Here is a 14,711-nt window from a genome sequence, read left to right on the forward strand (position 1 = left end):
CCTCTGATACAGTGTGTTAACCATCCCTCACAGCTTTGTATTTATCATATTCTTCATCTGTAAAATGAGAGGGGAAGAGGAGGGTTAGACTACAAGGTCTCTAAGTTCTTTCCCAGCTCAAAATGTTGTGGTCCTAATAAGTCACTACAGTGTGTGATTAGGAGATTAGGACATTGGTCTACCCTGAAGCTCAGTGAACCAGCTTCTTTCCTTTCTTTTCTTCTTTGTTGTTAGTGTCCATCTAGGGATTGGTTACTATTTTATAGGAGAAAAAGGATAGTTTCAGGTTTGGGTCTGAGAATTTTCATCTCTGGAAAGTTTTAATGACTCTGAACTCTCCCCTCAGATCCATGTGTAGCATCTTAAAATCTCCAAGGGTAGCCCTGGTACTGGCCCAAGAATCCTCCAGAAAACTTTAGCTTAAAAATAGAGTCACTCCTCCCTTCCTCCCCTCCCTTCCCTTCCTACCCAGGAACTTCCAGTTCCTTTTGACTCCTCCCCAAATATTCTGAACCTACAATCCTTGGGATGGTCTTATGAGAGCATTTAAGGTTCAGGGAAAAGGGACTCATTTTCTATGTAAGTAACTTCTTACTCTGGTCTCAACTCTACTTTCAAAAATTGTAGACTGCTGGATGCCCTTGCATACAGGGTCAGCTCCTCCTATCAGTGGAATTATACCACAAAGGCATAATAAAACAGAATGCCACAAAGTCAAGTCTGTCATCAAGTGTTTCCCCTACTAGCTACCAAATGGGCCTGAAATTTCCACCTGTAGAAGGGCCTATTTCCCCCCTCCACTCTCCCAGCACATGGCACAGGGGTCTACATGGTTTACTCTTAACCATCCTCTTTATTAGCCTGGGCTCACTGTTCTATACTGTCTAGGTATTTTTGGGCAAGTATTATATCATCTAGTCTGTTAACTCTTCCTCCCAATTTGATGTCACATTCTTCATCTGTAAAATGAGGGGGCTAAAGGTATCTAAATACTCTTCTGGCTCTAACTGCTATGACCCTAGTTAAGTCATTCAGAGGTACAGTATAATTTGTATAACCCTACCCAGGTGCCCCTCAGGGAACGCAGAGATGTAAGTAGCTATATTTATTCTAAGGAAAGCATAAACCATTGTTGGAGCAAGCAACAGATTCCGTCTGTACCCCTCTCCCTCCCCAAACCAAAACACAGTGGAAGCAAAACCACCCTAGGAGACGGGAGAAGCAGGGGATTCTTGATAGCTAAGAGGAGTTTCTTAGAAAAAGAGTTTTGGCTGGAAATTCCTAAGCAGGGATCGCTGGTTTGGCATTGCATTAGAGTAGGACTATTGGAGAACTACTTCCTGCCAAAACAAAGAACTCTGGAATAGACCCCTGGGTAGGGCTGGGATAGGGCCCATAACAGACAAGAATTTTTTTTCTTCCAAAAGGACATGATGTCACCTGCTGGGAGATATAAACTTTAAAGGACTGTACAAGTATGAGTGACAACAGGAGGTGAGACCACTGTCACTAGTTTGAGAACCGAAGAGAATTACGGGAAGAACCCTCCATCATGACCTTGCCAAAAGGCAATACATAATGGAAGGCCTAACTAGAGTCCACATATAAGTGAGTAAAACTGCATAGGTATGCTGGAGTCTGACCAAGTAGGGTGGATTGTTAAATTTTCAGGATGTGCATTTGCACATAGGAAAACATCAAAGCTACAAATCATGGCTTGATTTATTGTTCTATTGATTGTCTAGACTTATGAAAGCTGATGAAGAAAATATGAGTAATGCAGATTAAACTTAAAAGTGTGTCCTTTGTACATTTTTGTCCTGGAGGGCAGGTTGTTAAACATTTGCCAGCACACCCCTGTAGTAAAGAAGTATCTTGAGGAAGACCACACTCACTGAAGAGTACTGTTATTGACCTGTTGTGACCAGAGGAAAGGGTGGAAGAGGGCATGGGTGGTATCCTTGAAGATGTACTCAGGGAGTACAATGCTGAATGGACCATTGCTGAAAAGCAGAAGAGATTTAAGAAGTCATTGCATCCAACCTCCTTTACACATGGAGTAACTAAAGCCCAGCGTTGAAGTAATTGATCAGAGTCATGGAGCTAACAATTGTCTGAGGCTGAATTCTAGACTAGCTCTTTTTCACTCCATATTCAGAAACCTATCCACATTGCCTTCTCTTGGTCATGTCTAGGAAAAAAGTCCTGGGACTTCTTGATCAGAGGTTGCAGAACCCTGGTATTTGGGAGGATGTCCACACTTAGAGAACAGGAAGACGAATATGCTGTTTGAAGACAACCAAGAATGAGTATGTCCAGGAACCAAAAGGTTAGAGATAGCACCAAGAAAGAAAGGACTACCATCAGTACCAGAAACCAGAGAGAGAGGCCAGAGAGGTGTGGAGAACTGAGAAAACACCAATGATTTTGGCAATCAACAGGTGATTGGGAAACCAGGAAAGCATTATTTTATCAGAGTGGTGGAGACAGAAGCTCAGATATGGAGAGTTGGGAATTGAGTGGATGGAGATGAAATTGAGGCAATATGTATAAAGCATTCTTTCTAAAAGTGTAGCTTTAAAGCAGATGAAACTCAGGAGATGATAATTGAGAGGGGAACAATTATCTATTATCAAATAATAGGCAACATTTTATATAACATTTGAAGGTTTACAAATGCATTATCTATGGATATGCATTATCTCAAGGAAAAGTGTTAATAATAATATCCATCTAGTACTTTAAGATTGCAAAAGCTTTTTTTTTTTATTTTATGAGTATCATTTTATGCTCACAACAACCCTGGGAGCTTTTATGCCCATTTTGCAGATGAGGAAAATGAGGCAAACAGTAGGTAAGTGACTAGCCTAGGGTCACACAAATAATAAGGGCTAAGGTGGAATTATTGTTGTTGTTTTAAACATAAAAGAGACCTGAACATTTTTCTAGGTAGAGGGGAAGAAGCCCAAGAAAAACTGGGCTTGGGAAGGGGAGGAGAGGGTAGGAATGATTGATGACATGAGTGCATGAGTAGATAAGAAGAAAGGAGAGGGGGAACTAGGGTTCAAGTGAAGGAATTAAGCTTGCAAGAACAAAGCCCACCTCATCCTAAGACTGGAGGGAGGAAAAATATGAGTGAAGACACAGAATGATTTTTTCTTTTCTTTCTATTTTTCTTTTTCCTTCCTTCTTTTTTACTCTTTCATCTCTTCCCTTTTTTCCTTTTCTTTCTTTCCTTCCTCCTTTCTCTCTTTTTCTTTTCTTCTTTTTTCCTCTCTTTCTCTCTCTCTCTCCTCTCTCTCTCTCTCTCTCTCTCTCTCTCTCTCTCTCTCTCTCTGTCTGTCTCTGTCTCTCTCTCTCTCTCTCTCTCTCTCTCTCTCTCTCTCTCTCTCTCCTCATTTCTCCCTTTCTTCCCCATCTTTACTAGGCTGTAAGTGCAGTGACCATACTCACAAGTTTCATCCTGCCACCGATTGGCACAGGACTTTTGACCTCTGTTTCCAGTCTAGGACCGTTCACCCCAACCTAGCAACTCCGTGTCACTCCTGCTCAGGGGCTTACTATACTGGTGCAATACTTAGTGTGGGCACTCAAATGGCATAGCCCAGTGTGGTTCAGAACACCTGAGCTCAAGAGCACAGCTTCCCCAGTGGCAAGGATTACAGGTATGTGCCACCATGCCCCAGCAAAGAAAGACTTCAAAATATGGAACTGGGGAGATAAGGGAACGTGTGACAGCCTCCATTCCAGAAAAGTATGAGGGCTTCTTATTTGTTGTAACAAGGTGGTAGAGGTGAGGTTCAAGGCTCAAGGAGAGAGAAGGTTTGGATCCTGATTCTGTCACTTACAGGCTGTATGACCTTGAAACTGTGGCCCCAGTTTCTCTTTCTGCAAAAAGAAGACAAGATGATCTCTAAAGCCCCTTCTAGCTCTGGCATTCTGTGATGATGGAACAACCAATGGGGGTTCAGGTGAGTCTAGCTAGTGTGAATTTGTAGTGAAGCCAGTCATCACGGTTTCATGACTTCTTACAGCTGTTCTTGGCAGCTCTTGAGACAGAAAGGAGAAGGCAGATGGTAGAGGTGACTCAGGGTTGGAAATTAGCAAGTCATAAACAGAAGAAGGACAAGGGACCAGAGGATTCAAAAGTGTAAGAGAGTATATTGTTGAAATGACTGTCTATAAACATCTAGAATGTGAAGAGAGGAAAAGAAAGGGAGAGACTAACAGGACAAGGATGGATTTGCTAATTGTTACCTTGTAAAGCAGAGAGCAGAGTTCTGAGAAATTGGATAGAGGAGGAGGCCAAAAAAGAGGGAAGGCAAAAAGTACACCTTACAAAGAGAATGCAGGACCAGTTAGTCTGAATTGGGGGCCTACAAATGACATATGCAGCCAGGACTGATAAGGAAAGTCATAGTTGACCAGGTCAATGTGAAAGAGCTCCTCAATGAATATAGACTATGCTTTTCTCACAACTTAGGATCAGTCCTGAAGGATGCTCAAGGCTCGTTCCAGGAGATGGAGTAACCTAGGTGGAGAGACTGAGCAATTTGACAAAGTTGCCACAGCAAGAACCTTACACAAATTCATTTCCTAAATATAGTAATATATAAATCCATGAATCAGACAATGACCTCAGACAGATAAACTTAATTAGATCCTGGCTTAATTAGATCCATGGCTTATCCCCCCACCCAGGGTAATCAAAACATCAAAATATCACTTGTATCTCCCAAAGAATACTTCATTTTGGAACTAGTCAATTGCAGTTGCCTCTGGGAAACTTAGAAAATTCCACAGAAGCATTTTTAAATTACCACAAGGAAAAGGTATTTAATGTGAGATACCCACAAATAGCAGGGCAAAGATATATTTGGATCACAGTGACCAGAGAGAAAAAGATACAATCAGATCCTTTTAGAAAGGCAGGATCAATCAACAACTTAGCCAGTGGGAGATGAGGGAACATAGAAAGATGTCTGGATATGATGATTTTCAGGACACAGAAAGAAGATTAGGATCAATGACCCAGTTATCTTAGAGGGGACTCTTCTTACTCGGGTTATTCCAGGATGCTACTCATCCCATTTTGGAATTGAAACACCTGGATTCTCTGTAACGCAGAAGAGAGCCAGGTGCTTTAGAGGGAAAATGCAAGATCTCTCTTAGACCTATTTGGTTGGTTTTCTACCTCAGATATCTCTGGCAGAAAGCTACCAGCGAACACAGCTGCATGGGGACATGGACATTTCCAAATATCAGGCTTGTGGAGAAGAGTCAGGGAGGGTAGATGAGGGAGAAAGGGTTGATTCTGGGCAGAGAAAGGCTGTTACAAGAATGGCCAGCCTGCATAAAAAAAAAAAAAACCAACACAGAAACAGGGGGTTTGGAACCATCACATTCTACTCTACCTCTTAGACTAGGATTATTTATTTTTTGTATGTGTATCCTTGGCACTTGGCACAGTGCCTGATGCATGATAGGTGTTTAATAAATGCTTATTGCTAGGGATGATTATATACAACCTGACAATCAGACTCTTTTTTACCAAAAAAGCAAAGTTAAAAAAGAATACAGCTTTTCAAAGAGAAGCTTGGGAGGGGGGTGTCAAGCCAAGATGACAGAGGAAGAACACGGACTTTCTAGAGCACTCCCACCAAGCCCAGCTAAATACCTGTAAAATATGGCTCTAAACAAATTCTGGAGTTGCAGAACCCATAGAATGATGGAGTGAAGCAAATCTCCAGCCCAAGACAGCCTGCAAGGTTGTGGGGAAGGGTCTATTGTGCTATGCTGGGGGCAGGGCACAGTCCAGTGTGAGTTGCATGTGCACAGAGGGGACCTGAGCAGGCCTTGGGGAGACTGAATCTCTCTCACCTGTGGTGACTTCCAGACTTCATGACCCCAAAACACTGAGGACAAATTGGAAGGTCAGTGGAAAAAGGCTGTGGGACCAGTGCAGGAGAGTGGAGTGATCTGGCCCCAGACGCAGGGCAGCAGAGTAGGGAGGGAGCAGAGGAATCCTCAGCAGCCACAGCAGCAGCTTGGACAGTTGCAGCCATGGTTTCTGAAGCTCTAGGCCAACAGACTGTGGGGGAATCTAGTGACTGACAGTACACCTCCCACCACCAATGGCACCAGAGAACTACAAAGTTGTTCTTTGACAAAGAGCTCACAAGTCAAGTAAATGACTGGGAAAAAGAGCAAAAACCAGAAAAAGAATCAGACTATAGAATCCTACTTTGGTGACAAGGATGACCAAAACATGCAAACAGAAGAAAACAAAGTCAAAACTCCTCCATTCAAAGCCTCCAAGAAAAATATGAATTGGTCTCAGACCATGGAGGAGCTCAAAAAGGACTTTGAAAATCAAGTAAGAGAAAAAGAGCAAAATTGGGAAGAGAAATGAGAGTGATGCAAGAAAATCATGAAAAACAAGTCAACTGCTTGCTAAAGGAGACCCCAAAAATGCTGAAGAAAATAACACTTTAAAAAATAGAATAACCCAAATGGCAAAAGAGATCCAAAAAGCCAATGAGGAGAAAAATATCCTAAAAAACAGAACTGACCATATGGAAAAGGAGATCCAAAAGTTCACTGAAGAAAATAATTCCTCAAAGATTAAAAGGAGCAGATGGAAGCTAATGAAAAAATTGAAAAATTTTATGAAAAATCAAGAAATAATAAAACAAAACCAAAGGAATGAAAAAATAGCAGACTATGTGAAATATCTCATTGGAAAAACAACTGACCTGGAAAATAGATCCAGGAGAGACAATTTAAAAATTATGGGACTACCTGAAAGCCCTGACCAAAAAAAGAGCTTAGACATCATCTTTTATGAAATTATTAAGGAAAACTGCCCTGATATTCCAGAACCAGAGGGTAAAATAAATGTTGAAAGAATCCACTGATCACCTCCTGAAAGAGATCCCATAAGGAAAACTCCTAGGAATACTATAACAAAATTCCAGAGTTCCCAGGACAAGGAGAACATATTGCAAGCAACCAGAAAAAAAGTTTGAATATTGTGGAAATACACAGCTTCTTCATTAAGGGATCAAAGGGTTTGGAATATGATATTCTAGAAGTCAAGAATCACTTATCCAGCAAAATTGAGTATAATACTTAAGGGGGAAAATGGTTATTCAATGAAATAGAGGACTTTCAAGACCAGAGCTGAATAGAAAATTTGACTTTCAAACACAAGAATCAAGAGAATCATGAAAAGGTAAACAGGAGAGAGAAATCATAAGGGACTTATTAAAGTTGAACTATTTACATCCCTTCATGGAAAGATAATATTAATAACTCTTCAGACTTTTCTCAGTATTTGGGTAGTTGAAAGGATTATATACATATAAACAGAGGGCACAGGGTGAGTTGAATAGGAAGGGATGATATCTAAAAAGACAAAATTAAAGGGTAAGGGGAATATATGGGGAGGAGAATGGGAGAAATTGAATGGGGCAAATTATCTCTCATAAAAGAGGCAAGAAAAAGCTTTTTCAATGAAGGAGAAAAGGCAGGACGTGAGAGGGAAAAAGTGAAGCTTACTCTCATCACATTTTGATATAAAAATGTATCTTACACTACAGGAAAGTAGGGGAGAAGGGGATAAGTGGAGTGTGGGGGAGATGAAAGAAGGAAGAGCAAATGGGAGGAGGAAGTAATTAGAAGTAAATACTTTTGGGTAGGGACAAGGTCTAAAGAGAGAATAAATGGGGGGGCAGGATATGATGGAAGGAAATACAGTTAGTCTTTCATAACATGACTTTTATGGAAATCTTTTGCATAACTATACATGTATAATCAATATTGAATTGCTTGCCTTCTCAGTGGGGATGGGTGGGGAGAGAGGAAGGAAGAGAAGTTGGAACTCAAAGTTTTAAAAACAAATGTGAAAAATTGTTTTTACATGCAACTGGGAAATAAGATATACAGGCAATGGGGTATAGAAACCACTTGTCCTACAAGAAAATAGAGGAGATGGAGATAAGGGAAGGGAGAGGTGTGATAGAAGGGAGGGTAGATTGGGAGAATGCATAATCAGAATGCACAGTGTCTGGGGTCAGGGGAGGGGAGAGATGGGGAGAAAATTTGGGACTCAAAATCTTATGGAAATGAATGTGGAAAACTAAAAATAAATAAATTTTAAAAAACAAAGAGAAGTTTGTGATTAATAAAGGAATTTTGCAATTTCTTAGAGGCAAAAAAGAAAGAAAGAATACATAACTGGACACATAGCCTTTCTTGACAACAGGACAAAGTTAAGAAAGAATATATGAATGAATATAGAGGCTTCCCCTTCCCCCAGGAAAGTTGCACTTAATAAAATAGCTGACATTCAGTCAGGAAGACTCATCTTCCAGATTTCAAATCTAGCCTCAGATACTTACTAGCTGTGTGACCCTGGGCAAGTAACTTTTTAGCTTCAGTTTCCTCACCTGTAAAATGAGCTAGAGCAGGAAATGGCAAACCACTATAGTATTTTTGCCAAAAAAACTCCAAATGGGGTCATGAAGAATCAGATGTGATTGAAAAACAACTCAACAATAACAACAGATTTATATATAATCCCATTTAATTCTCACAGCTGTGCTATTACTGTCCCCATTTTACAAATGAGAAAACTGAGGCAGAGAGCAGTAAGTGCCTTGCCAAGAGTCACATAGAAAGTAAGTGTCTGATTTAGGATTGGGAGTCAAGTCTTTCTGACTCTAGGTCCAGTATACTATCTACTATACCAAACTGCCTACAGTAATACCACAGACAGGGAACAAATCTCTGCCATTCAAGCATCGCTTCTGGGGTGGGAGGTCTAAGTCTATAGCCCACCCGTCTAAATTGGTTGCTGAAGGACAGTGGAGAGATAGAAAATGTTTTAAATTAGAAAATTATCAAATCCAGTAAACATTTATGTGAAACGGTAGGACTATATTTCATGTATCTAGCTATCTATCCTTGCACTTATATTTATCCTACTAGAGGGATATACTCAAAAGGGCCACTGATTTATCAATTTTTCCTTCATGACTGCTAAGTGCTGCAGTAGATAGAATGCAGGCCTGGAGTCAGGAAGACCTGAGATCAAATCTGGCCTCAGTCACTTACTAACTGTGTGACTGTGGGGAAGTCACTTAACCCTGTCTGCCTCAGTTTTCTCACCTGTAAAACAAGCTGGAAAAGGAAATGACAAACGACTCCAGTATCTTTGCCACCAAAGGTCCAAAAAGGAGTCACAAAGAATCAGATGTGACTGAAAAATAACTAAACACCACCCCAGGGACCACATTCTTGGTCAATATTGTTCTGTTTTCAAGGTTCTTTTTCCTCATTCTTGGTCAATATTGTTCTGTTTTCAAGGTTCTTTTTACTCCTTCCAGACTTAGGACTGTATGTTACATTTCAAATATAATATTTTGGGTCATGCAACCTATCTCCAAACCATCCAATGCAGATATTCAATAGACAGGTGTACCAGATTGGACCAACTCTTTCATTGTGGGGGTTGGGGTGAGGAGAGAGTCATCTGAATAGCCCAACCATCATCACTTTCTCAAGACTACTCTTGAATCTTTTACCTGGAACTGATTCAGTATTCAAAAGTGTTGCACTGAACCCTGCATTCCAATATGTATTTTGGACTCCAATATTTTGGACAAAGGTATCCAGGAAACATCCTGTTGACGGTTCCCTGTTGTGAAGGGGGAGTAAGGGTGAGGCAGGTATGCTGATAATAATAATTTCTAACACCAATTTGGTCTTCTAAAATAGAAATGCTCAGCTCAATTTACGGGCCCAAGATCAAAACAAAATAATAAACAAAGAATCTAGATGGATGTCACGCAGCCAGCCTTATATCAGCATTCTCTCTCCTTGACAGCTATAGGTGATCCATCCCCTGCAAATAGATCTTCAAACAAAGGAGGGGAAAATATAAGTAGAAACAATAATAATACCTGATATTGGTACAACAGAGGCTTCATAGCAATTTATGTAAATATCACAGACAATTTAGCTATTAGAATATTGGGGTAAAAACTACCAGAGCAGTGGACATATGCATGACCTTCTCTGTTTCTCTAACCTGGATTTTTCCTAAGGGTGGGATTTCCCTGCTGCTCAAGTAGGGATTTATTCTTTTCTGTTCTGGATGTGTTTAAAGCTATCGGCCCTAACTTCTGCTCTATTCCAGCAGCACATGTCAAAAACCACTCCAAAGTCAAAGGTTTGTTCTCCGTTTGCACACAAATCACACAAGCAAGGAAAAATAGCTTTTGGGGGTAGTCTCTCAAACCAGTTCACAAACGTTTAAGGTGCAACTTTAAGTCTGATTTTACATTGCCTGTAACTCCTTTTCTTTTTTTGTATACATATCCAAAATTTAATCAGACCTATAGACACAGGTTACCCAGAAGGAATTATTTACATACACTTCTTCTATTTGCCCAATAGTGATCTTTTCATTCCCTTTTCTTTTCCACTGCATTCCCCCCATAATGCCCACACTCTCTTTTTAAAATTTTTTTGATATCCTTGTTTTTATAACTACCTGTAACTCCTTTAAAGATAGCTTCAAAAGTCATCATCTCAAAGTCATCACCCGACCCCATTCCCATTCATGGTATTTATGAAACTGACCTGGCAGGAGGGAGATGGTGCCAAAGTGGGAAAGCCATTGTGAATATAAAGCTTTTGCTTCATGTCCTCAAAGGGTGAGGTTGGCAAGGAGGGCACAACTTCCAAAACCAGAGTTTTTTGGCAGACCACAACTCCCCTGAAAGCACTAGGGTTAACAAAGACAATAATAGTACAGGTTTATTTAAGCAATATTAACTGGATTTGTTTCCAAACCCTTTATAAAGCAGCTAGGGATGTCTCTCCCAGTGGGCTCTTTCCCTTCCTCAAAACTCACAATGCCAATTAGTGAAGTCACCACATTGTAGGTAGAATCATGCCCCTATTGCAAAAGTACAGGTTCAGTCCCTCTGGTTGATCAGCATGGCTCCAATGAGATTTAGCAATTCCTTTCTTGTAGTGTCCCCTTCTGTTGGTATGGCCATGGCAGATTGGAACTCTACGTGGTTTATACTCAGTCTCACCCTCATACTCTCTCAACATGGGACAAGAAGGGAAATAAGCATTTATATGATACCCATTGTGTGCTAGATATTGTGCTAAGTGCTTTCAAATAATATCTCATTTGACACCACAAAAACCCTGCAAGATAGGCATTATTATAATCACCATTTTATAGTTCAGGAAATTTTGGCAAATAGAGGTTAAGTGATTTGCCCAATGTCACACAGCTAATTAAGTATCTGAGATCAAATTTGAACTCAGGTCTTCCAGACTCCAGGCCCAACACTCTACCCACTGTACTACTCTGCACTTGCCTCTAATGGTGCTCCATCTTGCACATAGATACCTCAACTCCCAGATGGTACCCCAAGGTTTTCCAGTTAGCGATCAGTTATTTCACTTAGCATATCTGGGTCAATAAAACACCTGGAGTATAGGTGTCTAAGCAAGCAGTTGTTTTACTGAGATGTAAAGGATGTATTTCTCAAGTAGAAATATAAGGACATGTAGTCAGTAGAGCTTTCGGTGGTCTTCCTGTTTTCTTGTAAAGATATGGTTGGTGATTCCAGGTGGGGGCAGGTCACAGGGAACTAATGGCCTGAGAAGTAGGTAAGATAGCTTTTATTTACTCCTCTGGAGGCTCTGGGCCCACCAATCCCTTAGTCCATAGGGGATGACAGGAGTGGGAGTAGGGAGGAAATTTCCTTCTTGGCTCATGCTAGCTGCTACCATGTTTGTGGTATAGTGATTATTCTTCGGTATTACTTTCCCAGAGAGGGGCTAGTTTTCCTTTAGTGTTCCAGGGGTAACCCTAAGGGGTGAGAATATCTTTCTCTAATTTTATCAGCTCAAACTCCTATTCTAATACAGTCTTCCCCCTTGGCCAGTGGCTAACATCCTAGTTCCATTTAGCCAGTTAACATCAATCAGCTTTTGCAAAAGAATATCTACTGGGAAAATATCACAAGAACAAAAATGCCAAAATTTCCCCCTATCACCCAGGCAATACATTTTCTCCCATACTACCTTGGTCCCTGGGGAGAATGAGCTCAGACTTAAGAGTGTGCATGTGGCATTAGTGTCACCAAGTTCATGTCCACATTAGGCATAGCCACAGAATAGTGTTTGGAAGGTCCTTCTTGGATGCTCAGGCCTCACTGCTGTAAAACCTTGCATAGACTGTTCCTGAACCTCATGGTGCCTTGCTTTCTTGACCTGTGGGAAACTTTCCAGGTCATAGTCATCCCCAATCTCCTTCACTTAAAACAAGAAAGAACAATTACTAAGGCAAAGAACCCAGGCCCATAGTCACCAGTATTCATGGGACATATTAGTTTCAAAGGGTGAGGGCCCAAACCCTCTCTCCTTATAGTATTGTAAGGAAATAAGTCAGATCTAAAGGGACAGGCTTGAGCTGACTGGTATCTTTTGAATGGAACTCCAAAACCAATCAAAGAGGTTCTTCCCCTCATGTATTTAGTGGACTAGAGCCAGTTACAGATGTTTTTGCATGTTCCAAAATCCATTTGGAGATTGTATCAGTCAAGTACTCTGTGCACAATTTTAAGGGCTCGATTCATTGCCCATCTTCTGTTACCATTGTGTAACCAGAACATAACCCAACTCTTCTCAGCTTACCACACCAGTTGTGTTCCACATGGTTAGCCCCTTTGGAAACTTCTGACTGGTGCCATCTGTACGTTTACCCTCTCATCTCAACTCCTATGGGTACATGCCAATTATATATGGAGGAGGCATAACTCTTAAGACTGTACTCACACTTGGACATTCACTGTCAACATAGAGAGGAAAATACAGAAATTTATCCTGGAAATCCACTGGATAGGAATTATTTCTTTCATCTTTTTCTGTGTGTGCTGTACAGTGATGATTTCAATTTAATTAAGCAAATAAGTTATTCAACTCTGTGTCCAAAGAACTGAGTTAAGGGCTGTTGATATAATATTTTTAAAAAATGCAGACCCTTGTCCTCAGGGAGCTTATAGTCTGAAAGGGAGGGGTGTAGATAAGTAAGTACAAAGTAGGATGTTAAGGGGAAAAGGAGAGTTTCAGACAAAATGCTCTGGGAAAATCTGAGGAGAGAAAAGTTACTTGGAGCTGGGGCTAAAGAGAAAGGCTTCAGTAATGAGGTGGCTAATGGATTGGCCCTTAATCATCCAATCAACCAATAAGCATGTATTAGGGATTTACTCCATGCGAGGTGTTGTGTATAGAATAACAAAAGTGAACCATGGTGAGCAAAGATGTGGAAGAAGGGTTTTATAAGTAAGGATGACACCTGTAGAAATGTTGAAAGGTAGGAAAGAACAGGATGGGACTAAGAATGCCTGGTCCAGTTGCCTAGACTGGAATCAGATTGACTGGAACCAAACTGGGTAAGACTTTGCATGCTATCTAAGGATTGTTGTTTGTTTATTTGTTTTTACAATGGAGAGTCAATGTTTTGTATAATAGTAATAGCAATGTCTGACTTGTTTATATAGCACATTAAGATTTTTGAAAGTACATTACAGATAACATCTCATTTGATCTTTACAACTATCCTGTGGTTAATGCTATCTTCCACATGCAAACTGTGGCTTTTTTTTTTTTTAAAGCTGTGTCTTTTTAAAAAGATACAAACCAATCCAAGTTGCAGCTGGATATTGGAAATGCTCATTTGACAGATGAGGAAATTGAACCTGAGAGAGAATAAGGGACTTGCCCAGGGTGACACAGCTAGTAAGCTATGAATTCAAGTCTTCCTGATTCCCAGTTCAGCATTCCATTTACTAAGCCACCTTGTAGACTCTAGCTGATAATATATAATAGAAGAAAAGATTTGGAGCTCAGAAGGACCTTAGAGAATTTGTAACCTGATCTCCTTCTGTTACAGGGAGGGCGAAAACTGAGCCTTAGCTCTAAGTGACTTGTCCAAGGTCGCACGGGTAGTATCTAGCAAAGTTTAGATGTCTGCCTCCAGAGTACCACTCTGGCTCTTCCTCATTTCAAATTTTTATATCTGCACTTACCACTGCCCTTAATTAGACATCTTGCATTAAGTAGCTTTTAAAATGTAAACTTATCCAGCTTTTCATTTCCTTTTTCATAGTTCCCTTCTTTTCTGCCTGTCAAACAGAGATGAAAGAAGTCAGTATCAAAGCAAGTTGGAGAGCTCCCTCTCACTCAGTAAAAATTCTCCTCGCTACCTTGAGGTACTCAAGCAAGACAGATCTGAGCCCTTGATATGCCTAGAAAACGTGACCTAGTTACAAGCCCAGCAGTCTAAATGTGATGAAATGAAAGTGAATTGTTTTGCTGAAATTTGACACTAAAAATAGGGCACTGGATCCTTTCCTTGCTGGAAAAAAAAAAGCATTAAAATGTGTGTGTCTGTATGTCTGGGAATACGTCACCATAGTAACCATTGTCCCACCCTCCCCTGTCAAGAGCATTACCACATTTAACAGAAAGAGGTCATACCAGCTCCCCTACCACCACCCATCCCCTCTCTACTCCAACCTCCGTGAAATCTAATTAAAGAGTGAAATGAATTTTAGGGATGCTTCTCGAGGCTGGGAGATGTCCAAGAATGGGTTTGGGGAGGGGTGCTGCAGGGGGTG

General features: G+C 40.7%; 1 long non-coding RNA gene across 2 annotated transcripts in view; it reads right to left on the reverse strand.

The window, feature by feature from the left end:
* LOC140527505 (uncharacterized) overlaps positions 1 to 14,711 on the reverse strand; it is a 96,666-nt gene that overhangs the window by 42,568 nt on the left and 39,387 nt on the right. The window contains exon 3 of one of the 2 annotated variants that reach the window (XR_011974821.1): positions 14,121 to 14,216. The exons of the other annotated variant lie outside the window; for it this stretch is intronic. This is a non-coding gene — a long non-coding RNA (uncharacterized lncRNA). The remainder of the gene's footprint in view (positions 1 to 14,120; positions 14,217 to 14,711) is intronic. 2 annotated transcript variants of the gene reach the window in all.

Source organism: Notamacropus eugenii, chromosome 2 (assembly GCF_028372415.1).
Source record: "Notamacropus eugenii isolate mMacEug1 chromosome 2, mMacEug1.pri_v2, whole genome shotgun sequence".
In the NCBI taxonomy this organism is placed as follows: domain Eukaryota; kingdom Metazoa; phylum Chordata; class Mammalia; order Diprotodontia; family Macropodidae; genus Notamacropus; species Notamacropus eugenii.